The 26,520-nt window shown below is 44.1% G+C and overlaps 1 protein-coding gene and 1 non-coding gene across 2 annotated transcripts in view; one reads left to right on the plus strand and one right to left on the minus strand.

Annotated features, from left to right (window-relative positions):
• LOC124717395 (protein sprint) overlaps positions 1 to 26,520 on the minus strand; it is a 305,335-nt gene that overhangs the window by 141,929 nt on the left and 136,886 nt on the right. The gene's annotated exons all lie outside the window — the stretch shown is intronic.
• On the plus strand, positions 15,182 to 15,256 carry Trnas-cga. The gene has a single exon. It is a non-coding gene; the product is annotated as a tRNA-Ser (tRNA).

Consider the following 26,520-nt stretch of genomic DNA (forward strand, 5'->3'; position numbering starts at 1 on the left):
TCTTGAGTATAGGCTTGTACGGTAATGAACGTGGGCGACAGGCAGTTCATATAAGAAGCAGCTTTTGAAACGTGGTGATACAGCAGAATGCTGAAGGTTAGATAGGTAGATCGAGGTACTGAATCGAATTGGAGAAAAAGAAATTGATGTTAGAACTAAAAGAACGAACAGAATACATCCCAAGGAATCAAGGAATCAAGAATTTGATAATGCGTGAGAGAGCGGTGGTGGAATGGAGGGGGGTATGAATGTACGAAAAGAGTAAGCGGGTTCAAATTGGTGTGGGCTGCAATAGTTATTTGGAGATGGTGTGGCTTGCTTATGATAACAGCAACATCGAAGGCTGCATAAAATCACTCTTCAGGCTGAAAACAACAACAACAACAACAACACAGAGCATATAGTCTAATCATCTTATCCATGCAGGTATAATAAGATGATCTGTCATGACGTCACAGACTTGAAGCCGACGTCCGCCATGTTAGTAGCTCCTAACTTAAGCTTCTGTTGGAAGTGTTTTGATGAAAAATGCAAGATCGCATCATGTACAGGTGTACTAATCGTTTTGATTTAGTCTAAAATGTAAAGGAATCACATTCCGTTAGTAAGTGGGCTGGTTCAAGCGATATTTTCTTTTATATACACTAATTTCAGTTGCGCTGGTTAATTTTACTGTAGTTTTAGTACTGTAATTTACTTTAGATTTCCTATCAATACAACTCTATGAGCGTTCTAGTTCAACGCTGAGAGCAGGAAATATTGCAAACCGTCCAGACGTAGAAAACTATGTTCTCAGCATTTTCGGGAGGAGGACATACACGGAACATCAGTTTCGTTGGTTGGTTGGTTGATTGATGTGGAGAAGGGACCAAACAGCGATGTCATCGGTAACATCGTATCAGACAAGGATGGGGAACAAAGTCGGGCGTGCCCTTTAAAAGGAACCATCCCCGCGTTTGCCTGATGCGATTTAGGATAATCACGGAAAACCTCGCGAATCAGTTTCGTCATTCCGTATTGAGGAAATTGTTGAATTGCGAAGACAACCTTTTCCGTAACATACTTCGCTTCTGTGTTATTCGGAACGAGTAAGAATGAGAAAGTGGCATTAACGAGGCAAAACAAACCTTTAAGACCAGAAAAACACCTGGAAAGCCGACCGGTCACGGCCGAGCGGTTCTAGGCGCTTCAGTCTGGAACCGCGCGATAGCTACGGTCGCAGGTTCGAATCCTGCCTCGGGCATGGATGTGTGTCATGTCCTTAGGTTAGTTAGGTTTAAGTAGTTCTGAGTTCTAGGGGACAGATGATGTCAGATGTTAAGTCCCATGGTGCTCAGAGCCATTTGAACACCTGGAAATGCCTTCCTGTTACACTGTCATTCACGAAAGTATTGTAATGTTTACCATTTAAAACAAACAAGTAGCACATGTTAACAGTAGTGTGCTAATGTTTAGGGGCTACTAATATGGCGGCGCCGGCTGCAAAGCAACTTACAGTGTTGTGTCTGTGGCGCCACCTTCCGTCATTATACCTGCAGGTTCTTATCAATGCGTGTAAGCATCCGCAGAGTTTGCGCAGCGCAGTGTTTTTCAGAGCTGCTGCTAGGTGGCAGCACGGTAGCTAGCTTATCAGACACGTACGTCTCGGTGGGTGCCGGCTGCGGCCTTGCTGCGCGTTGCATCGCGGCAGCGGAAGGCGCCGTCAGATAAGGCCGGAGTTGGAGTTAAAAAATAGTTGCGAAAGCCCGCAGAGGCGGCGGCGGCGGCGGCGGCGCCTTGGCCGCGTATGCAGAGTGTGTTGTGGGCTGTGCTGGGTGGCTGTGTCTGTGGAGTTCCCGTTACTCGGCCGCCGGAAGCGTCCCACTCACAGCTGTCTGCGGTCTAAGCAGCACGCGCCTCAGCCCAGCCTCCTCTCCCCGTGCCGTGAGGCCCTTCTTCACTATCAAACTTGTTTGTCAAATTCGCTATCTCGTATCCACACGTTTATCAAACAAGAACGAACCAAGTTTGTAAAATTTAATCTCGCTTTTGAAATAGCTGTGTGTTTCGTGTCGCGAAGTACGGAGTGTTCAAAAAGTCTCTCCGCAGTGCCGTATGATTGTTCGCCTGGCTGGGTTACTTCCCTTCAAGTAGACACTCAACATTCCACTGTTTCGTTTATCTCAGCCAGCGTCAGTAGTATTGTTGGTCTGTGTCGTTACGTGCTGAAATGAAATGATCGTACGGCACTGTTGGCCGCCGAAATTGCAAGTCCTTTTTAGCTGACGCCACCTCGGTGACTTGCGAGTCAATGATGATGAAATTATGATGAAACAAACACAACACCCAGTCATCACGAGGCAAAGAAAATCCCTGACACCGCCGGGAATCGAACCCGGGACGCCCGTGCGCGGGAAGCGAGAACGCTACCCCAAGACCACGAGCTTCGGACCCGTTACGTGCTGACGTGAACGTTTAAGTTTAGTTCCTTTGTCCTGATATTTCCGGCCGTGAAAGTCTACATTTTAGTAGTTCCTTTGTCCGTTTGTTTCGTTTCTGTCACTGTTAAACTGATAACCATTGAAGAACGTGTGTTTTTAGTCGAACAAGTGTTCAGTTTCAGTTCCTCAAACATTTAATTCAGTTTTCCCGGAGACAACTCTCCCACATCGCGATACTGTGCGAGATTTAACAAATTTCGAAGTACGGGTTCAGTGACAGATGCAGCGAGAAGTGGTCGTCCTAGCTATTTCCGATAAAATGTCCACGAGACCGAACAATCAGTAAGAAAACTCGCCCAGGAAATCGATGTTAGTGTCGGAACGGCCCACACAACTGTAAGGAAAAAATTAGAACTTTTCCCATACAAAGTGACAGTCGTGCAAGAACTGAAAAATACTGATCATGGCAAGAGACAGCATTGTCAATGGTTCAAAAATTTCATTCAACAAAATGGAAGGGATATTCTTAATGAAACCTTTTTCACTGATGAGGAGCGGTTTCATTTATGCGGGTACATGGACTCGCAAAATTCTCGTATGTTGAGTACTGCAAATCCATTGTGTATTCATGAGGAACCACTTCATTCTGTGCAAATAGGAGTTTGGATCGCAATTTCTAGACGTAGGATTGTGCGTCCCATATTTTTCAACGAAACAATAAACGCACAACAATACTGCAGTGATATTCTGTACCCATTCCTAGTAGAACTTGCGTTCAGTCAAATACTGAACGGTTATTTTCAACAAGATGGTGCAACCGCGCATACAACTCGCGTTTCAATGTCACTGCTTGCTGATGTTTTTGGTGATCGCATAATTTCACATGGGCTTTGGCCTCCACATTATCGCCTGACCTAACACCACCTGACTTTTTCTTCTGGGGTGCAGCGAAAGCAACTGTCTATAAAAAATCGTCCAAGATCGATCGATGAATTGAAAACTGCAATATCCACTTTCACGGTTTCTGTTACAGAAGAAATGTTACAGCTTGTGTTTGGAAACATGATCAGACGAATTGAATTGTGTATTCAACAATAGGGGGGACACTTTCAACATTCAATGTGAAAATTTGTAAGTAAAAATGAATATTTAGTAAATTAATAACTTGCATTTCACTGAGTTTCATTTCGGTATATGGCACGCGCGGCTAAAATCATACGGCACCGCGGAGAGACTTTTTGAACACCCCGTACAAGATCCATTCACGTTAATGTGATCACCGCCTGATTTCGACTTCGACGTCCAATAATCGCTTACAGATGGTAGGTGGCAGCACTAGCAGTGGAGGGATTATAAAGCGTGTCTGGGGGGAGGGGGGGAGGGAGCGGGAGGGAGGTGGGAGGGAGGGAGGGAGCGGGAGGGAGGGGGGAGGGAGGGAGCGGGAGGGAGGGGGAGGGAGGGAGCGGGAGGGAGGGGGGAGGGAGGGAGCGGGAGGGAGGGGGGAGGGAGGGAGCGGGAGGGAGGGGGGAGGGAGGGAGCGGGAGGGGGGAGGGAGGGAGCGGGAGGGAGGAGGGAGGGAGCGGGAGGGAGGAGGGAGGGAGGGAGCGGGGGGAGGGGGAGGGGGGAGGGGGAGGGGGAGGGGGGAGGGGGAGGGGGGAGGGGGGAGGGGGGAGGGGGGGAGGGACACTGCTGTCGCTGTCGTAGTAACGGAAAAACCGAACGATTCTTCTGATGTCAAAAAAGTTCATGTTTATTGGCATTCAGGCCAAGAGTAGAATAATTTGCGAAACGGCTGAGTTTGTACATCGTTCGCGTGCTGCCATGGTTAAAGCATTTCTTGCATCTTACAAAAATAAAGTTGTGTGTGTGAGTGTGCAACTCAGAGTAACTGTTTACGGCCCCATCCACAACCGTAACCTTATCCTGAGCGCTCTCTGAGTACCTACCAACCAGGTCTCAACGACAATGCGGTGTTTCGTCTGGGCACAATTGTTCGCAGTTGGTTTGAAGAACATTGTGAATAATTCGAGGGAATGATTTCAGCATTAAGATCACTCGACATGAATCACATGGTCCATATGAAGGGCTTATTTCAATAGTGGTACAAGTACATTTTCGTTTATTTTGAGATACAGAGTCCTAAAGTTAAAAGAGCGCTGAAAAATCTGCAGTTAAGATACCAGAAATCAAGCATATGGCTTCTTGCTAGAGAAGAAGCATTATAGGCAGAAAAGTGGAGGTAATGGACTTTTCCACTATTGAAATACGCCCTTCATATGCGGGACCTAAACGAGACACGAGTTCGTGCACAAAATCCTGCACCGTCAAAACTTTCGCAATTACGGACGGCTATAGAGGCAGCGTGGTTCAGTATTCCTGCAGAGGATTTCCAACGACTTGCTGAGTCCACGTCACGTCGATCTGCTGAATTACGCTGGCCAAAAGGAGGTCCGACACGACATTACGAGGTATCCCACGGCTTTCGTCACCTCAGTGGGTATGCATCCACGCAGTGGCGGTCGTGACGTCATCAGACTGCTGACTAAGGTCGCGAAGTCGCGCCGACGTATGCTGTGGAGCGTGAAGAGGGCAAGGGTTGGCGCTGTTTGATTTAGAACAAGGACCCGCAACTTGTCTAATTTCAATCTTTTCTGTTGGAACTGCTATTGTGCTATTGAATTTCTATGGGCACTGTGTAATCCTAGTCTAGCAATTATTAAATATTTCTAAAACCACAGTGTCAGAGAAACGAATTTGGTGGTTTGCCAGCCCTAGTGCATGATCAGCTACTGACCCGCCAGGGTAGTCGCGAGCGCTAACGCGCTGCTTCCTGGACTCGGGTAGGCGCGCCGGCCCCGGATCGAATCCGCCCGGCGGATTAACGACGAAGGCCGGTGTGCCGGCCAACTTGGATGTGGTTTTTCGGCGGTTTTCCACATCCCACTAGGTGAATACCGGGCTGTTCCCTATGTGCCGCCTCACTTACACGGCTCACATACATCTGACCACATTCGCACTATTACATGGATTACACTAGACGCAGACAGTTGGGGTACACTAATTCCTCCCTGGGAGGGGGGGGGGGGGGGTACGGTGTGGCGACAGGAAGGGCATCTGGCCACCCCTTAAAATTAACATGGCACATCCCATTAACCAGCACAGACCCCGCATGTTGGTACTAATGCTTAGACAGAGTTCATGATCTGCTACTGCTGCCTAGGCGACAAATGCTCTAGTGATCCTTGATGCAGGTTTTTCTTTTGTATTTCTTATGTGCACTTCTCCAAGCTTGCCTTGTTCTCTAAGAGAAGTGCACTTAAGAACTAATTTTTAAAAAGTGAGCTGGTCACATCGCGAAAAGAAAAGACAGCAGATGGACGAAGCTAATATTAGAGTGGAGTCCGAGAGAGTATCGGAAGCCTAGAGGAAGACCACCGGACAGAAGGGACAAAGATATCATGAAGATCGCTGGTAGCACCTAGCAGAGAACTGCCGAAGACCATTCCACTTCGAGAGGACCGCTGAAAGCCTACCTGAATCCGCGACTCGAAGAGGTTACGTCATTTAATGATTGAATTGGATGATGATGATGATATGCACTTGGTCGCAAGCATATCATCTACTCCTGCTATGGTACGCGGTGGACGTAGCTTCTATGCAGTGTACAAATATTCGTGCACCTTTCTTGGTGGTTTAAATATCGTATCAATACTGTCTTCTTCGAGTACTTCGCTGTTGCGATCTGTTATAGTTTTTACAAATGGAAGGTAAATTTTCGCTTTAGTTCTTTATTTTTGATTAATATCTCCAGAAATTTTATGGTGTACTGCCCTATTTAACTGCTTGTCAGGGTAGCCATTTCTTATGGAGGCCGTTCTTAAATGTTCGAGCCCGTTCTCCAAATACTGTGGATGCGCTCCTTAGAGACGTATAAAATGGTCAAAGCGTTGTCACTATTGTATTCACGTCTGTTGGACGAAAAATATGAAAACAAACACTCCAAACCGACATTACGTAAGTCACATCCAATGCAAATCTGTAACGCAACCATCTGTGTGGCGTGCTTATAATTATGTATTGTTTATATTTCAGGACACTTAATCTGTTAAAAAACGCACCACATGTTCTAATGGAAGCTCTGAAGATGAATCGTAATGATTCGAAACCGGTAACGGTAGCTTTTGAATAGAGGAATTGAAAATAAATTTGTGGCTGGTTGCCGTCTCAACACTATCAACATTTGTCATCAAATAACAGCCACGGTCTCCAACCATGTCATCATAAGACAAAATTGCATTGTCACTATTTTATTACAATAATTTGTACCTCGCTTCCTACTTACAATTTATGGTGCATATCACACAATGTCTCATTTCCTTCTTGACGTTTGGGGCTTTTAAGTAACAGTGGTGGAGAAAAAACGGTTAACGCTGGAAGCAGTGACTAGGGCTAACTGAACGGGGTGGAGTCATCGTCCAGGTCGTTGCTCCGTCGAGTGTAACAGCACGTGTACGTCGGTATTTAAACGGCAAAGGCGCCGATAAAGCACGCTGTAGCGGCACGGTTACACGCCAGCCTGCCATTAAGCGGCCGCACGCCGCTGGTTCCCTGTTAAAAGAAACCGGCGATCGCATCTCACCGTTATTATTATTATGAACCACATTTGTTATCCGCTGGAGCGTGCTTAGCACTTTAATTCCCAGCCCCAAAATTCGCAATCCGGGTCGGGTACAGCGGCGATCAAATTAACCGGGCCAACTTGTTCTGACACAGAAGCACGTGTTTACTCATTCCGCAGTTTAACAAGTACTGTGTTTCACTCCTTTGTTACCGAGTCAAGCCTATACCACACAACATAAGGGACCTGCCATTCTTTTTTTGCGACGCCAATAGCGTTCAGGTAATACAGTAATGAGCCGCTTTTAACTTGTAATAACATTGAGACAAATGTCACTGTTGTTGTTGTGGTCTTCAGTCCTGAGACTGGTTTGATGTAGCTCTCCATGCTACTCTATCCTCTGCAAGCTTCTTCATCTCCCAGTAACCACTGCAACCTACATCCTTCTGAATCTGCTTAGTGCATTCATCTCTTGGTCTCCCTCTACGATTTTTACCCTCCACGCTGCCCTCCAACACTAAATTGGTGATCCCTTGATGCCTCAAAACATGTCCTACCAACCGATCCCTTCTTCTAGTCAAGTTGTGCCACAAACTTCTCTTCTCCCCCATCCTGTTCAATACCTCCTCATTAGTTACGTGATCTACCCACCTTATCTTCAGCATTCTTCTGTAGCACCACATTTCGAAAGCTTCTATTCTCTTCTTGTCCAAACTGGTTATCGTCCATGTTTCACTTCCATACATGGCTACACTCCATACAAATACTTTCAGAAACGACTTCCTGACACTTAAATCTATACTCGATGTTAACAAATTTCTCTTCTTCAGAAACGATTTCTTTGCCATTGCCAGTCTACATTTTATATCCTCTCTACTTCGACCATCGTCAGTTATTTTGCTCCCTAAATAGCAAAACTCCTTTACTACTTTAAGTGTCTCATTTCCTAATCTAATTCCGTCAGCATCACCCGACTTAATTCAACTACATTCCATTATCCTCGTTTTGCTTTTGTTGATGTTCATCTTATATCCTCCTTTCAAGACACTGTCCATTCCATTCAACTGCTCTTCCAAGTCCTTTGCTGTCTCTGACAGAATTACAATGTCATCGGCGAACCTCAAAGTTTTTACTTCTTCTCCATGAATTTTAATACCTACTCCGAATTTTTCTTTTGTTTCCTTTACTGCCTGCTCAATATACAGATTGAATAACATCGGGGAGAGGCTACAGCCCTGTCTCACTCCCTTCCCAACCACTGCTTCCCTTTCATGTCCCTCGACTCTTATAACTGCCATCTGGTTTCTGTACAAATTGTAAATAGCCTTTCGCTCCCTGTATTTTACCCCTGCCACCTTCAGAATTTGAAAGAGAGTATTGCAGTTAACATTGTCAAAAGTTTTCTCTAAGTCTACAAATGCTAGAAACGTAGGTTTGCCTTTTCTTAATCTTTCTTCTAAGATAAGTCGTAAGGTTAGTATTGCCTCACGTGTTCCAACATTTCTACGGAATCCAAACTGATCTTCCCCGAGGTCCGCTTCTACCAGTTTTTCCATTCGTCTGTGAAGAATTTGCGTTAGTATTTTGCGGCTGTGACTTATTAAACTGATAGTTCGGTAATTTTCACATCTGTCAACACCTGCTTTCTTTGGGATTGGAATTATTATATTCTTCTTGAAGTCTGTGGGTATTTCGCCTGTCTCATACATCTTGCTCACCAGATGGTAGAGATTTGTCATGACTGGCTCTCCCAAGGCCATCAGTAGTTCTAATGGAATGTTGTCTACTCCCGGGGCCTTGTTTCGACTCAGGTCTTTCAGTGCTCTGTCAAACTCTTCACGCAGTATCTTATCTCCCATTTCATCTTCATCTACATCCTCTTCCATTTCCATAATATTGTCCTCAAGTACATCGCCCTTGTATAGACCCTCTATATACTCCTTCCACCTTTCTGCTTTCCCTTCTTTGCTTAGAACTGGGTTGCCATCTGAGCTCTTGATATTCATACAAGTGGTTTTCTTCTCTCCAAAGGTCTCTTTAATTTTCCTGTAGGCAGTATCTATCTTACCCCTAGTGATACAAGCCTCTACATTCTTACATTTGTCCTCTAGCCATCCCTGCTTAGCCATTTTGCACTCCCTGTCGATCTCATTTTTGAGACGTTTGTATTCTTTTTTGCCTGCTTCATTTACTGCATTTTTATATTTTCTCCTTTCATCAATAAAATTCTATATTTCTTCTGTTACCCAAGGATTTCTATTAGTCCTCGTCTTTTTACCTACTTGATGTCACTAGCTAACTGAAAAAGAGCTAGATGTGAGCGGCATGGTCTAGAGTTTCAGAAAAGTCCGCTAGATGTAGCTACCAGCGCATCCTCAATCCCAGCGTGCCTCAACATTGGATAGGGCGTACAGGACCGGGAAACCAGGCTTAACACTTTTGGCCTCGTAAGAAAAACTTTGAGGTTCGCCGATGACATTGTAATTCTATCAGAGACAACAAAGGACTTGGAAGAGCAGTTGACCAGAATGGACAGTGTCTTGAAAGGAGGATATAAAATGAACATCAACAAAAGCAAAACGAGGATCATGGAATGTAGTCGAATTAAGTCAGGTGATGCTGAGGGAATTAGATTAGGAAATGAGACGCTTAAAGTAGTAAAGGAGTTTTGCTATTTGGGGAGCAAAATAACTGATGATGGTAGAAGTAGAGACGATATAAAATGTAGACTGGCAATGGCAAGGAAAGCGTTTCTGAAGAAGAGAAATTTGTTAACATCGACTATAGATTTGTCAGGAAGTCGCTTCTGAAAGTATTTGTATGGAGTGTAGCCATGTATGGAAGTGAAACATGGACGATAAATAGTTTGGACAAGAAGAGAATAGAAGCTTTCGAAATGTGGTTCTACAGAAGAATGCTGAAGATTAGATGGGTAGATCACATAACTAATGATGAAGTATTGAATAGAATTGGGGAGAAGAGGAGTTTGTGGCACAACTTGACAAGAAGAAGGGACCGGTTGGTAGGACATGCTCTGAGGCATCAAGGGGTCACAAATTTAGCATTGGAGGGAAGCGTGGAGGGAAGCGTGGAGGGTAAAAATCGTAGAGGGAGACCAAGAGATGAATACACTACACAGATTCAAAAGGATGTGTGTTGCAGTAAGTACTGGGAGATGAAGCAGCTTGCACAGGATAGGGTAGCATGGAGAGCTGCATCAAACCAGTCCCAGGACTGAAGACCACAACAACAATAAGACCCCTGACTTATCACCATGTGATTTCTTCCTGTGGGGATATTCTAAACAATGTATTTACGTTACTCCCTTACTTCGTGACATTGATGAACTAAAAACCAGAATATCAGCTGCTGTAGCTTCAGTGACAGAAGACACCTTACGCTCAGTTTGGGATGAATTCGGCTATCGGCTAGATGTCGTCCGTGCAATATTGAACATTTATTTATGATGGATTTTTACAAACTTCTGTCTCTTCTGAGTAATTTAGTATGCAATTTTTTGGTGTTAATCCCTTCTTCCTCATAAATAATTCTATTTAAAATCGGGTCATTCTTTTTGGGACCCCCTGTATAATTACAACTGCCATGAACTTAAGCAACGAGAGTTATCAAGTATTTCGTATATCTAATTTTAACCAAGCTCGTTCGCTCCGGTATTAACCAGGCTTTAGACACAACTGGACCTTTTGGTAGAGACGATAAAGCAAATTATCTTGGATGGAGAGTCAGCTACAGACGTCTAAGTAACTTCCAGTTTGCCCCATAGAAGTTTATTGGGTCCTTTGTTGTTGATGTATATTAATGACTTTGCACGCAATATTAATAGTAACCTCAGACTTCTCGTAGTTTATGCAGTTATATATACATATATTTATATATATGAAGTACTGTCTGATAAGAAGCCGCATAAACATTCAGACAGATCTTGACATGAGCCGGCCGCGGTGGCCGTGCGGTCCTAGGCGCTTCAGTCCGGAACCCCGCGACTGCTACGGTCGCAGGTTCGAATCCTGCCTCGGGCATGGATGTGTGTGATGTCCTTAGGTTAGTTAGGTTTAAGTAGTTCTAAGTTCTAGGGGACTGATGACCTCAGGTGTTGAGTCCCATAGTGCTCAGAGCCATTTGAATCATTTTTGAGATCTTGACATAATTTCAAAATTGTGTAAAGATTGCCAAAATGCTTTTAATGTCCAGAAATGTAAACTTATATATTTCAAAAACAAGAAACCTAGTATCCTATGGCATCAGGGAGTCATACACATAAAAAAGTGTAACATTCTGCAGAGACATGAAATGGAACGATCACATAGACTCAATCGTGGAAAAAGCTTCGGTTTATTAATAGAACAGAAAGGAAAAGAAATCGATCTGTAAAGTAGATTGTTTACATATGACGTAGAACCCATCCTAGAACATTGCTCTAGTGTGTGGGACTCGTACCAAATAGGACTAAAAGGGATATTGAACGGATACAGAAAGGGCAGCACGAATGCTCACAGGTTTGTTTGACCCTCGGTAGAGCGTCACAGAGATGTTGAAGGAGCTGAACTGGCAGACACTCGAAAAAAAGAGGTTACTTGGCGGCCGAACTTCCCCGAATGGGGCCTCCGGCCAACGATGCCATACGCTCATTTCATTTTTCATACTATCCCGAGAGAGCCAACTTACAAAGTATCAAGAACCAGCTTTAAACGACGGGTCTAGCAGTCTAGTACAACACTCTACATATTCCTCCCATGAGGACAAGACAAGATTAATTACGCACACATTGAAACAGTCAGTTTTCCCGCGCTCCATACATGAATGGGACGGAAAAAAGTCCAAATAAGTGGTGTAATGGGTAGTATTCTGAGCCAGTAACTTCACAGAGTTTTTTAGACGGAGATGTGGTCGGTATGTAAGATGGTGGCGGTGAAAAAGTAACATACGCAAAGTGACGCCTAAGTCGCTATTTCTAGATTTGCATTTGACACGGTACCCCACTGCAGAATGTTAACGAAGGCATGGGCATACGGAATAGGTTCCCAGATACGAGAGCGGCTCTAATACTTCTTAAATAATAGAATCCAGTATGCTGTCCTCGATGGCAGGTGTTCATCAGAGACCAGGGTCTCGTCAGGAGTGTCCCAGGGAAGTGTGGTAATAGCGCTGTTATTCTCAATATAAACGGTGTTACAAAAAGGTACGGCCAAACTTTCAGGAAACATTCCTCACACATTTAGTTTCGTCAGTATGTACTGTACTTCCTCGATTCACCGCCAGCTGGCCCAATTGAAGGAAGGTAATGTTGACTTCGGTGCTTGTGTTGACATGCGACTCATTGCTCTACAGTACTAGCATCAAGCACATCAGTACGTAGCATCAACAGGTTAGTGTTCATCACGAACGTGGTTTTGCAGTCAGTGCAATGTTTACAAATGCGGAGTTGGCAGATGCCCATTTGATGTATGGATTAGCACGGGGCAATAGCCGTGGCGCGGTACGTTTGTATCGAGACAGATTTCCAGAACGAAGGTGTCCCGACAGGAAGACGTTCGAAGCAATTGATCGGCGTCTTAGGGAGCACGGAACATTCCAGCCTATGACTCGCGACTGGGGAAGACCTAGAACGACGAGGACACCTGCAATGGACGAGGCAATTCTTCGTGCAGTTGACGATAACCCTAATGTCAGCGTCAGAGAAGTTGCTGCTGTACAAGGTAACGTTGACCACGTCACTGTATGGAGAGTGCTACGGGAGAACCAGTTGTTTCCGTACCATGTACAGCGTGTGCAGGCACTATCAGCAGCTGACTGGGCTCCACGGGTACACTTCTGCGAATGGTTCATCCTACAATGTGTCAATCCTCACTTCAGTGCAAATGTTCTCTTTACGGATGAGGCTTCATTCCAACGTGATCAAATTGTAAATTTTCACAATCAACATGTGTGGGCTGACGAGAATCCGCACGCAATTGTGCAATCACGTCATCAACACAGATTTTCTGTGAACGTTTGGGCAGGCATTGTTGGTGATGTCTTGATTGGGCCCCACGTTCTTCCACCTACGCTCAATGGAGCACGTTATCATGATTTCATACGGGATACTCTACCTGAGCTGCTAGAACATGTGCCTTTACAAGTACGACACAACATGTGGTTCATGCACGATGGAGCTCCTGCACGTTTCAGTAGAAGTGTTCGTACGCTTCTCAACAACAGATTCGGTGACCGATGGATTGGTAGAGGTGGACCAATTCCATGGCTTCCACGCTCTCCTGACCTCAACCCTCTTGACTTTCATTTATGGGGGCATTTGAAAGTTCTTGTCTACGCAACCCCGGTACCAAATGTAGAGACTCTTCGTGCTCGTTTTGTGGACGGCTGTGATACAATACGCCATTCTCCAGGGCTGCATCAGCGGATCAGGGATTCCATGCGACGAAGGGTGGATGCATGTATCCTCGCTATCGGAGGACATTTTGAACATTTCCTGTAACAAAGTGTTTGAAGTCACGCTGGTACGTTCTGTTGCTGTGTTTTTCCATTCCATGATTAATGTGATTTGAAGAGAAGTAATAAAATGAGCTCTAACACGGAAAGTAAGCGTTTCCGGACACATGTCCACATAACATCTTTTCTTTCTTTGTGTGTGAGGAATGTTTCCTGAAAGTTTGGCCGTACCTTTTTGTAACACCCTGTATACATAGATGACTTGGCGGACAGGATGGACAGAATCTGCAGTTGTTTGCTGATGATGCTATGATGTAAGGTAAGGTGGCAAAGATAAGCGACTAGAATGACGACTGAGACAAAAATTCTAGTTTGTATGTTCAGTGGTGCTGAAGATTAGATGGCTAGATCACATAACTCATGAGGGGGTATTGAATAGAACTGGGGAGAAGAGATACTTGTGGCACAACTTGACTAGAAGAAAGGGTCGGTTGGTAGGATATGTTCTGAGGCAGCAAGGGATCACCAATTTCGTACTGGAGGGCAGCGTGGAGGGTAAAAATAGCAGAAGGAGACCAAGAAATGAATACACCAAGCAGATTCAGAAGGATCTAGGTTGCAGTAGGTACTGGGAGATGAAGAAGCCTGCACGGGATAGAGTAGCATGGAGAGCTGCATCAAACTAGTGCCTGGAATGAAGATTACTACAACATGTTGAATGGCAGCTAGCTCTACATGTACAGAAATGTAAGTTAGTGGCTTGAGTAGGAAAAACAAACCCTTAATGTTCGGACACGGCATTGGTAGTTTCCTGATTCACACGAGCACGTTATTTAACTCTTTCCAGGCCAAATTTTATGTTGCAATAGAAAAAAAATTAAATTATTATTTCGACTTTTAAATTCTTCTAGCACGACATTAAACATGATTTCAATTTTATAATTACTGCCATTTTGATTTAGATTGTGATTTTTCATTTTAGTTTGAAGTATTGTGCGAGGCCTTCGGCCGTGTATTCAGTTCTTTTTAAGTTTTACATAAAGGCCTTCAGCCCTGTTAAATTAAAATTTTGAAGATTGATTTTATTTTTTTAAAATTTTTTTCTTAAAATTTGTTCTATCTGAAATTGTTTGTAATCCACGCCCTAAGCCGTTAGTTGTTCGATCTGTTATGTGTGGCCTTCAGCCACGGATTTACATGAATCCCTTTCAATAAGGTCTTCAGCCCTGTGTATTCTTTAAACGAGAATTTTTTATAAGAAGCAAGGGGATTATTTTAAATTGTTTGTCTGACTTGGTGTTCAGGCCTTCAGCCGTTGTTTCAAATTCGTTTGTGGTCTTCAGCTGTGCAATAAGTTAATATTTCCAGAATGAGATTTTCACACTGCAGCGGAGTGTGCGCTGATATGAAACTTCCTAGCAGATTAAAACTGTGTGCCCGACCGAGACTCGAACTCGGGACCTTTGCCTTTCGCGGGCAAGTGCTCTACCGACTGAGCTACCGAAGCACGACTCACGCCCGGTACTCACAGCTTTACTTCTGCCAGTACCTCGTCTCCTACCTTCCAAACTTTGCAGAAGCTCTCCTGCGAAACTAGGAGAGCGAAGGTTCGCAAGAGAGCTTCTGTAAAGTTTGGAAGGTAGGAGACGAGGTACTGGCAGAAGTAAAGCTGTGAGTACCAGGCGTGAGTCGTGCTTCGGTAGCTCAGTTGGTAGAGCACTTGCCCGCGAAAGGCAAAGGTCCCGAGTTCGAGTCTCGGTCGGACACACAGTTTTAATCTGCCAGGAAGTTCCAGTTAATATTTCATTAATTAGGCTTTTGGCTGATCAGTTGTTAGTTTAAAAAGGAATTTCTTATTTAGACAAAATTGTTTATTAATGTGTTTTAATTATAGTTGGCCTTCAGATGTGTAGTCTAGGCCTTAAGCTGCAAACTGTTTTCAATTTCATGTTTTTTTTTTAATTTTTACCTTCTATTTTAATTGCTTTTGATTTCTAAGCCACGCCTTAATCCCAGAATGCATCTCAAGTTTTCTTTAACTGGGCCTTCTGCCGTATTGTGTAACTGTGATATTTTAGAGCAATGTGCAAATAAGTGGTTCTTAGAAAAATTAAGTTGCGTGTTGTGATATTCGCTATTTTTGGCTTCATTAAAACAGCAAATAGTAAATACTTTCAGCCAGAAGCAAATACTTGTTTATAAAGAATGATTACTGTATAATAAGGCGTCGCATAGCGACGGTGGAATTTCCTAAATAATGTAATTCGTCGTCCTTGGGCCGCAATACAAACAGAAAAATACGGATAGATATGCGATCCTTCACTATTTTGTTCGCTGGAGAACAAATGAAGCCTTGAGCGAAAAAACTTGTACTGTTTTTCTTAAGTAAGACGGACGCATATTTGCGGCGGTCTGACCTAATTTTTTATTAAATAAATAAAAACGTGTTCCGTCTAAATTTGAGTGAAGTGTAAACAGAAGAACTGTTATAACTTATCGTGACGCCGCACGGGCGACTCAAGAGGACAATGGCTATATAAAAGAGCGCTCAATGGACATGAAACGGACATAAAAATCTACTGTCATTGTAGCACTAAGCTTAAGGTACGACATATGTTTTAGTTATAATAAATATTTGTTCTGGGAATAGTACTGAATCACTTAGCGTGCTCATTCCTATCATCTCCTCAGATTTATTTTCATTTTAATTATGCATTTTGTTAAGATTACAGACACCAAGATCAGCAGTCCAATGTGCGTGTTACAGTTGTTTTTGCGCCCTTAAGAACTTTCTGGTCCCTTAGGAAATTGTTTTGTGATAACAATAACTTCACCACCCGGTATGATAGTATCTACGATCATGAAGTAATCAGAAAGACGATAATGCAATTTCTTAATCAATAGCAAGCTAGCTGTGACTGCTTCAAGCCACGCGGAACTGCAATTAAAGACTATTCACATTTCATAACGCAATATTTTATGACAATGGCCAATGCATGATTCTTACGCCAATTGAGATTGATAAAACGGTAAGCGAAATCTGAAATTCCAACTTTTCGATTGAATAACATCACTTTTATTTTGTTACATCACAATGCTTGATTGTGCAACTCACAGTCGTAACCTTATCCTGCTCGTTCTCTGAGTACCTACCAAACAGGTTTCAGTAAGAACACACTGTCTCTGAATATCACCTGCGCACATTAGTTTGCGTTTCGCTGCTCTGGTGGGAAGCTGCAGAAACAGTCCTTCGAAAGACGCAAAAGGTTGAACTGCGACGGATCACGTGCGCTCGACGTGAAGCGACGCTGCAGTGGGCACGTTTTACGTACACTGCTGGTCACTCAGTTCGCGATGTCCTCGTGCACGGCAGGTGTGCCTCCTCGCCCACGACAAACACACCTCTTCCCCTTCGTCTACGCTCCCGCGTCCCGTTGCTACAGTGAAGGCAGTTAACGAACGGCGGCCACAACTCCGCGCCGTGTCGTGGTAAACATCACAATTAGTGCCGCTGCGGCCTCGTTAAGGCGGGCTGCCGCGCTGTTTGTGTTTCACTGGGTGCCGTACGCTACGGTACGCTTGTCCAAAGGGGCAGCGCACTGTGCAAGACCGGTCAGAGTTGTTTATAGAAACTGACTCACATAATTATTCGGACAGAATGGTGTATTATATTTCACTTCGTAGTCGTAGTAGTAGTAGTAGTAGTAGTAGATATCCTCAGAGTAGTGAAGCAACTTAAATCAGTTAATAAAAGCAAGTCTTCTGGTTCAGGCTGTATACCGGTTAGGTTCCTTTCAGAGTATGCTGATGCAACAGCTCCATGCTTAAAAATCACATACAACCTCTCGCACAACGAAATACACAGAGTGCGTCAAAAAAATGTATACACACTTTGAACTGTCATAGACAATTTATTTCCCGTTCTAAAAGATTAAATATCTGTGAGAAAGTAATGTTATGTTTCTTCAACAGGTGGCAGCAGTGGCAAGGAAGTAACTGTAACATGGCGGACGTGCCTTTGAGCTTTGAAGCGCGGAAGCAGATAAGTGGTACTGGAAGTTTGAGAATGTAGCTGCGGTTCGAAGACATTGGAGAAGTGAGTATGGTACAGAACTACCTTCAAGGTTAACAATTACACGTCTAGGAGACAAATTCGAAATTCGTGGAACCGTGTGTGATGTGCACAAAGGTCGATCAGGGCGACCTCGTACAGCTACAAGTGACGATTCCACAACTGCAGTCTTGGAACTGTTTCAGCGTTCGCCTCAAAAATCTTCAAGGCAAGCGGCACGTGAGAGTAATGTAAGTGCTAGTAGTGTGCTACGCATTCTGAAGAAAGGCAAGTTTCGTGTGTACATTCCAAGGCTGGTGTAACAGCTAAGAGACGACGATCCAGATCGAAGGTCAGAATTTTGTGAATGGGTTCTGGAGATGGTGAGACGTGAACCGGGATTTGTGGGTAGCATAATTTGGTCGGAAGAAGCCCAATTCAAACTCAATGGAACTGTCAATAGGCACAATTGTGTGTACTGGGCTGAAGATAATCCTCACGTTACAGTTGAAAAGGCTGTGAATTTGCCTGGTGTAAATGTGTGGTGTGGTTTGTCTGCAATGGGACTCATTGGGCCTTTCCGCTTTGAAGGTACTGTTACTGGAGAAACGTACCTAACAGTGCTTGCTGACTCCATATTCCCAGCCATTCGTGCATTATACGGTAATGATGAGTTTTATTTCCAACAAGATGGCGCCCCGCCGCACTATCATAGGGACGTACGATCATACATGGATCACAATGTGCCAAGCCAATGGATAGGACGCAGGGGACCAATCGAGTTTCCTGCACGCTCTCCAGACCTCACGCCGCTGGATTTCTTCTTACGGGGCACAGTAAAAGATGAGGTGTACAAACGTAAACCACGTAACCTGGACACACTTTGGAATGAGATTCAGGCGGTGTGCGCAGAAATCTCATTAGACACTTTGGTACGATGTACGGAATCAGTGGTGACTCGTACTCAGAAATGTATTGATGCTGAAGGCCACCAGTTTGAACATTAATCACATTTGCAAGGTACATTTAGTTTTCCAACTGGACTTTAAGCTTTCCATTTCCAGAAATTTAACATTGTAGAACGGAAAATAAATTTTCTATGACGCTTCAAAGTGTGTATACATTTTTTTTGACGCACACTGTATGTACCCAAAGACTGGAAAGTTGCGCAGGTCAGACCAATATTCGGGAAAGGTAGTACGAGTAATCCATTAAATTACAGGCACATTTCCGTATCGTCGATATGCAGCAGAATTTTGCAACATATCTTTTGTTCGAATGTTATGAGTTAAATCGAAGACGACGACCTATTGACACACAGTAACACGGATTTAGAACACATCGTTCTTGTGAAACACAACTAGCTCTAAACTCGCACGAAGTGTTGAGTGATATCGATAAGGAAATTCAAACTGATTCCATATTTCTGGATTTTCGGAAGGCTTTTGACACTGTACCACACAAGCGGTTTGTAGTGAAATTGCGTGGATATTGAATATCGTCTTAGTTATGTGACAGAGAGGCCACAGTTCGTAGAAGTTGATGGAAAGTCATCGAGTAAAACAGAAGTGATTTCAGGCGTTCCCCAAAGCGGTGCTATAAGCCCGTTGCTGTTCCTTATCTATATAAACGATTTGGGAGACAATCTGAGCATACCTCTTAGGTAGTTTGCAGATGACGCTGTCCTTTGTAGAGTAGTAAACTCATCAGAAGATCTAAACAAATTGTACGGTGCGAAAATTGGCAATTGACCCTAAATAACGAAACGTGTGAGGTAGTCCACATGACTGCTGAAAGGAATCCTTTAAACTTCGGCTACACGGTAAATCAATCAAATCTAAAGGCTGTAAATTCAACTACATACATAGGAACTACAATAACGAACAACTTAAATTGGAAGGAGCACACAGAAAATGTTGTGGGGAAGCCAAATCAAAGACTGCGTTTTATCGGCAGAACATTTAGAAATGTAACGGATCTACCAAGACACTGCCTACACTTTTTTATCTGGAGTACTGCTGTGAGGTGTGGGATCCTTACCAAATAGGACTAACGGAGGGCACTGAAAAAGTTCAAGGAAGTTTCGTATTCTCGCGAAATAGGGGAAAGAGTGTCATTGACTTGATACAGCATAGCACTAAAAGAAAGGTGTTCTCGTTGCGGTGAAATCTTCTCACGAAATTTCAATCACCATCTTTTTCCTCCGAATGAGAACATATTCATCCGACCTACAGGGGAAGAAACGGTGATAGTAATAAAATAATGTAAATCAGAGCTCGTACGGACGTATACAGGTGTTCGTTTTTTCCGCGCGCTGTTCGTGATTGGGATAATAGAGAATTATTATCAAGGTGGTTCGATGAACTCTCTGCCAGGCACTTAAGTGCGGTCGATGTAGATGTAGTAATTTCAATAAAAATAAAGCAGTGGTATAAAGTAAATACAAGTTCCTGTAAGGAATGTAAAAACAAATTGTGCCTCGTATACCTAAAGATCACTTCAAATACAGACATAAGAATTAACAAACGCAATCAAAAACAAAACCAATATTGCATAAATTATTTGGACTTCTTTCTTTCTACTTATGGTACAAAAGTTCAGTATGTGGTAGGCATTACTTTAATTTTAATTACTTCTCTGAGACGACTTGGAATGCTCTTGGCTAATTTTCTGGCGCACTCGGCAGATAATTTCTGCCACCCTTCTTGCAGTCTTTTTCAGCTGTTTTCCAGGTGTAATTGGTGCTGTCCTTATTTCTTCATCAAGTTTGTCCGAAAGATTCTCAATTACATTCACGTCTGGCGACTGATGGGGGGGGGGGGGGGGGGGGGGGAGATGAAGCACCGTCCGACAGTTAAACAATAATAACCACATCCTCACATTCCAGCCGTATATTTCGGGTCGTTACCTTGAAAAAACTTAAAATGTTCCCCAATCCCCATGTCACCAATTCTCTTTTGCAAATTGTCCATAAGTTTTCTGAGTTACTGAAAGTGATCCATAAAAACCGATTCATCAACTCCATTCGCCGACGTGCACCGTGCACACCATTATATATCGACCTCCATCCATACTTCACAGTTGCTTTGAAATTTTTCTTTTGAAGCTCAGCATTAGGTAACCGCTAAACCGTTATTGTCCCATCAGACTGAAATACCTTAAATTCACTCTCGTGAATAAATCTAACATCATTCGATCACATGTTGTCGTCTCTAATATGCTCTTTGGCAAACAGCATTCTCTTTTTTTTATTTATCTTACTTTTAAAGGACTTCGTGTCGCAATTATCCCGTGAAAGTTACCTCCTCTGAGCATCCATTCGCGGTGCACTTCCTTTCCGACGTCTTTGAAAATCTCAGTAGTGAGTTTTGGAGCACTTATCTTGGGGCCCTTTCTCGCTTTTTCTGACGATAAAACGCTCTTGTCACGCAGCTATCGTTTTTGGATGTTCCGTATGCGGTAGATTGTCAATCCTATCCTCCTCCCGGAATCGTCTGAGTGTATCGGAAATTGCGCTCTTCTTCAATTGTAACATTTCAGCAATTTTACGACAATTTTTGCCTTTAGCACATGGTGAAAAATTAGCTGCTGTTGGAATGTGCTGTCTCTTCCTTTGCGGCCCATCGTTACTTCAACTCCACACCACCTCACTGTATATTTTGCGTTAACACTGTTCGTGGTTCCTAGACACACGACCCCCACAGGACAACCGAGTGTGTCCGAATAACTTTGTCGACGCACGTTAACGGCGTCCGGAGGTCCCAGGATCACTGCTTCTCTCCTGTTTCATAGACGTAATCACTTTACCGTGGTGCTGACTCTGTCGAACAGGAATATCAACAACTAATTTGCGTGTACACTATTTTCTTTGAACCGTAGGGCCAGTGAGTCGCAAAGGCTATTACTGAGTGTCCGTATAATTATGTGAGTCGGACAACGCAAAGTGGTCTCTACAGGCGTCGATGAATACAGCGTAATTGTGCTGTATTTGTCTAGACAATCACGCGCGCACTAGATTCCGGCACCCAGGTACATGCCGTGTTGTTTGACATAAGCACTGTCGCCTAGCGAACAAAACGGAGCGTACGCAATATCAGACCGGCTCTGTGATTAGTTCAGGAGTTTCTACGAAACAGAGTATCTCTATTTTATATTTTTATGAAGTCTCAAAATCAAATACGGTTAGTTGGGAGTTCGTCGGCATATAGTTAACGCTAACCGGCCATTGACCACCTCCTCCTGTGCGGATTCTCATGTATTGTGCGAACTCTTACGGGACTCGGTAAGACTGTCTGCCGCGAGTAATGAGTGTAGTGGGCAGGAGTACTAAGAATGTAGTGTGTGGACATTACGTTGGGAATGTGGGTCTCACAGGGAGAGTGCAAGGGATAAGTCGGTGCAGTCGCACTATCCTCTGTACCCACGGTGGCTCAGATGGATGCCGGCACGGTAGCTCAGCGTGTTCGGTCAGAGGGTTAGCTGCCCTCTGTAATAAAAAAACTGAGTTAATTGTTCAACGACGAAGTGAAACGGGCGTCTTGCGACGCCCGCCCCGAGCAGATACAACGAACGAAAACGAACAAAATACGATTAAAAAAAAAAAAAAAGGATGGCTAGAGCGTCTGCCATGTAAGCAGGAGATCCCAGGTTCGAGTCCAAGTCGAGGCACACATTTTCAACTAGCCACGTTGATGTATGTCAACGCCTGTCGGCAGCGTAGGATCTCTACTAAATTGTCATTTTATTGTGGGACTATCTGAGTAACACAATACGAATGAAGTTTCAAATATTATCAAATTTATTGAAGAATGAAATTAGGAAGAACCAGTATTAGGACAGACGGCTTAGCTTCTGCAGACGAAAACCTTGGAAATTTGAGGTAAGTTCCTACGGGACCAAACTGCGCAGGTAATCGATCCCTTGACTTACACATTACTTAATCGAACTTACAGTAACTTACGCTAAGGGCAACACACACACACACACACACACACACACACACACACACACACACACACCCGCGCCCGAGCGAGGACTGGAACCTCCGACGTGAACCGTGGCATGGCGCGTCAGACCGCGAGGTTACAACGCGCACCTTTTGCAGACGACCTGGTAGTTCTATGTGAGGACATTCAAACATCACAAAAAGAAATAGAAATTCTTAAAGAAACAGCAGAAAGACCCCAAATATCGGTTGGGGGGAAAAAAGTCCTGACACTCAAAATTCTAAAACTGTAATTCTTGGTAATTCGATACTAAAAATAACTGTTTAAAGTAACTGGTACAAAAAATAACCGTAACTGCGGTATGTGATTCTCCGAAATAACCATTTGGTCGACCTCTGCGAGCGATTGGCAACTACCCACCACTTTACTGCCGTGCCTTCCGTTAGCGGTGGAGGTTGATGTGAAGTCTGATAGCAGTACAACGACATGTACAGTGCTTCGAAGCGACAACAGCGCTCTTTTAAGGGGATGACTTAATGTGTCATCCGGTGAGCTTACATTACGATAGCCCTAAGCCATTCCAGGTGGGTTTTCGTATTACGTTGGACAACTTTACCGAGAGGAACAGACGAGAAGAGACTTATTGTCAAATAACGCAGCACAGGGCACAGGTGTCGCTGGAAGACTGTACGTACGTCATTCGCAGAGATGCGGCCGCCAGAACCTGCGTCGACTCCGCCTGTGGGAAGGTCGCAGTGTCAGCGGCGCTGGTCTGGGGTATTAGTTACGCCTTGTCGGGGGTCGGGTTGCGTGGGAGTGTGCTGTCCTCCGAGACTGCTGGGAACACGCCGCCTAGCCGCACCCGATACACCTTTCTCCGCCACTCACTCAACGGGGCCGTACCAGAGCTGCGCAATTTCTGCTCGCGCTCGGTCGAAATACGATTAACGTGACAAGCCCGTAGAGTATTTCTCGATTCCTCACTTAAAGATGTTCTTGAAACTTTATAAACAGGCTTTCGTAACTGGCATGTCTTCGGGCACCTGCTACTTATCTCAAAGCGTCTGGTCGTTCGCGTTTTTTCAGCATCTCTGTGACGTTCTCGAGCGCGTCAAACAAATCTGTGTGCTTTTCTTCTCTGTATACGTTCAACATCCCCAGCCAATCATACCTGATAAGTGCCCCATACACCTGGCCAATATTCTTGAGTCCCCAGAATGAGATTTTCACTCTGCAGCGGAGCGTGCGCTGATATGAAACTTCCTGGCAGATTAAAACTGTGTGCCGGACCGAGACTCGAACTCGGGACTTTTGCCTTTCGCAGGCAAGTGCTCTACCAACTGAGCTACCCAAGCACAACTCACGACCCGTCCTCACAGCCTCAATTCTGCCAGTACCTCATCTCCTACCTTCCAAACTTCACAGAAGCTCTTCTGCGAATCTTGCATACCTGGCACTCCTGGATATTGCGGAGACATGGCTTAGCCACAGGCTAGGGGATGTTTCCAGAATGAGATTTTCACTCTGCAGCGGAGTGTGCGCTGATATGAAACTTCCTGACAGATTAAAACTGTGAAGTTTGGAAGGTAGGAGACGGAACCGTGCGGAACATTCACGAACGTTTGCCTATGGACCATCTGCTGTCGACAGAAGTACAGTTAGTCGCTGGGCACGGAGGGTGAGGTCTTCAGAAGGCGGTTCGGCAGAGCTCCACGATTTGCAGCGGTCGGGGAGACCATTCACGGCTGTCACACGTGACATGGTGGAGCGAGCTGATGTCATTCGCCGAGAGGCCATTAAAGAAAGCCACTCGTGGAGGGCATTTTTAGGACGATGAGGTGGTGGTTCGCACAGCGAAGCACTGGCTCCGCCACCCCGACAGGGGTTGTCACCGACAGGGCATACACGCCCGGCCTTCTTTCGCGATGGAAGGCCATAAAACGGGATGGAGATTACGTGAAGAACACCACACGTGCTAAAACACCATTGTTTCGTATGTGAAATTCTCTTTATAATTAAGGGGGGTAGGACGTCAAACGGGCCGACTTGGAGCAGGAGAGGCACCACAGTACATTTTAATTTCCACTGTCTATACTTTTACAAGTCAATTAATAAAACTTTGTCAGCATGACCAGGAAGGATTCAGGTTAACACTCGTAGCAGCGGAAGTTCAAAAACATAACAAAATAATTTTTTTCATGTGAAATTTCATCATTTTTCACTTACTATTGGCTGCTTTTGTTGCTATAGGTACACTTTTCTTAATAAGTAAGAGACTGTTCGATGAATTTTGCACAGCATAAAAACCATACTTACAGGTGTTGAAACTCTAGAATCTATTTAATTTATTAAAAAATGAATGAGCTGTTACGTTTAAAACTTTATGTTTAGAAAAAAATCAAATTTTGTAGTTAATTATCTCAATTTTTACCACAGTTTTTAGTAGATTTGGAAAATTCTAGAGTCTCATACACCTGTAAGTATGTTTTGTATGCTGTGCAAAATTCATCAAAGAATCTCTCGTACTTGTGAAGAAAAATGTACCTATAGCAACAAATGGAGCCAACAGTAAGTGAAAAGATGATGAAATTTCATATCTAAAAAATATTTTATTACGTTTTTGCACTTCCACTGCTATGAGTGTGAATCCTGGATCCTTCCTGGTCATGCTGACAAAGTTTTATGAATTTATTTGTAAAAGTAAAGACAGTAGAAAATAAAATGTCCCGTGGTGCCTCTCCTGCTCCAAGTCGGCCCGTTTGACGTCCTACCCCCTTTAAAGAACTTTTGAAAAAAATGCAGTGCATTACTTTCTGGGCAACTCTCGTAAAAGTGAACTACTTTTCTGCGCTTTGTGAAGTGCACAGTATTACAATTCTCATCGTTTCTAAAGAAGGTTGCGAATCTTTCCATCACTTCGAAATCCTCATGAGATCTGCCTGCATATTTGCGCAGTTTTTCTTCGGAGAGTACATCGTTACAGACAACTGCATCACCTAAAAACAGTCTTGAGGTTACTGTTAATAAATCAATGTGGTTAAGGACGTGACAAATTATTGTCAGTTACGTCTGGCGTGTGTGGTGCGTCAGGAAAGACGAGAAAGGAGGTGAAGGGAGAGTGGGTCCATAGACCGCTGGACGCTGGCGGTGCTTTCCCGTCGGCTGTGACGAAATCTCGTTTCCAGGTCCGTGTGTGCAGGGGAAACAGCGGCGTCCCAACTACAAGAGACGGGAGAGCGGGAAAGCAACAACGTGGCGTCTCGAAACTGGGGCAATCCGTCCAGGGAAGCCGAGCCTGACGGAAAGTCAAGAGCACGGAGCGAGCACGGGGAGCAGACGGAACGTGCGCGCTCCGAATATCACGCGCCGGGTGACGGGCAAGCTGCGCAGGGCGCAGGTCGAGCTACACAGGGTACGGGTATCTGTGCATGTCGCCAGGACACACAGACTCCAAAAGTCGTGTGACTATGGTGTGGTTTAAGGTTACAATCGAACACTTTCTCGTGTTTACTTTTCAAGCCTTGTTCGTAAGCTGCGTGTTCTTGTCCATTCAAATTGCAGTAATTTCTTATCAACACTCAAATGTAATGTAATTAGAGTGAAAAGATGCAATTGTTTAAAAAGGAGGGCAAACAGCTTCAAAAAGGAGGACAAAGGAAGAAAAAAAAGAGGACACATCAGACGAGTCAACTGCAGATGAGGATAGCACCCGTCAGCTTTGGACAAGTCACGTGACTGCCGGGAATTACAGGTAAAACTAGTATTTAATTGTTACTGATGGTCAGGTGGTGGTTAACTGAGCAATATAAAAAAAAATTAAAAACATTGATTGTGGTGACAGTGTGGCGTCAATTGTTTTTTCATGTCAACAACACGGAATTGCTTGCAAAGCAATAAACGTAAGACCACCGCAACCAACATCCGAATACAAATAAATTGAATGACTATGAAACAATGAAATAAAACGATGACAGTTAATCTGTCGAGTTATTTCTTACCTTTATTGGCCACTGAGACGAACGTTCCAGCTCCACA

This window comes from Schistocerca piceifrons, chromosome 9 (assembly GCF_021461385.2).
Source record: "Schistocerca piceifrons isolate TAMUIC-IGC-003096 chromosome 9, iqSchPice1.1, whole genome shotgun sequence".
Taxonomy (NCBI): Eukaryota; Metazoa; Arthropoda; class Insecta; order Orthoptera; family Acrididae; genus Schistocerca; species Schistocerca piceifrons.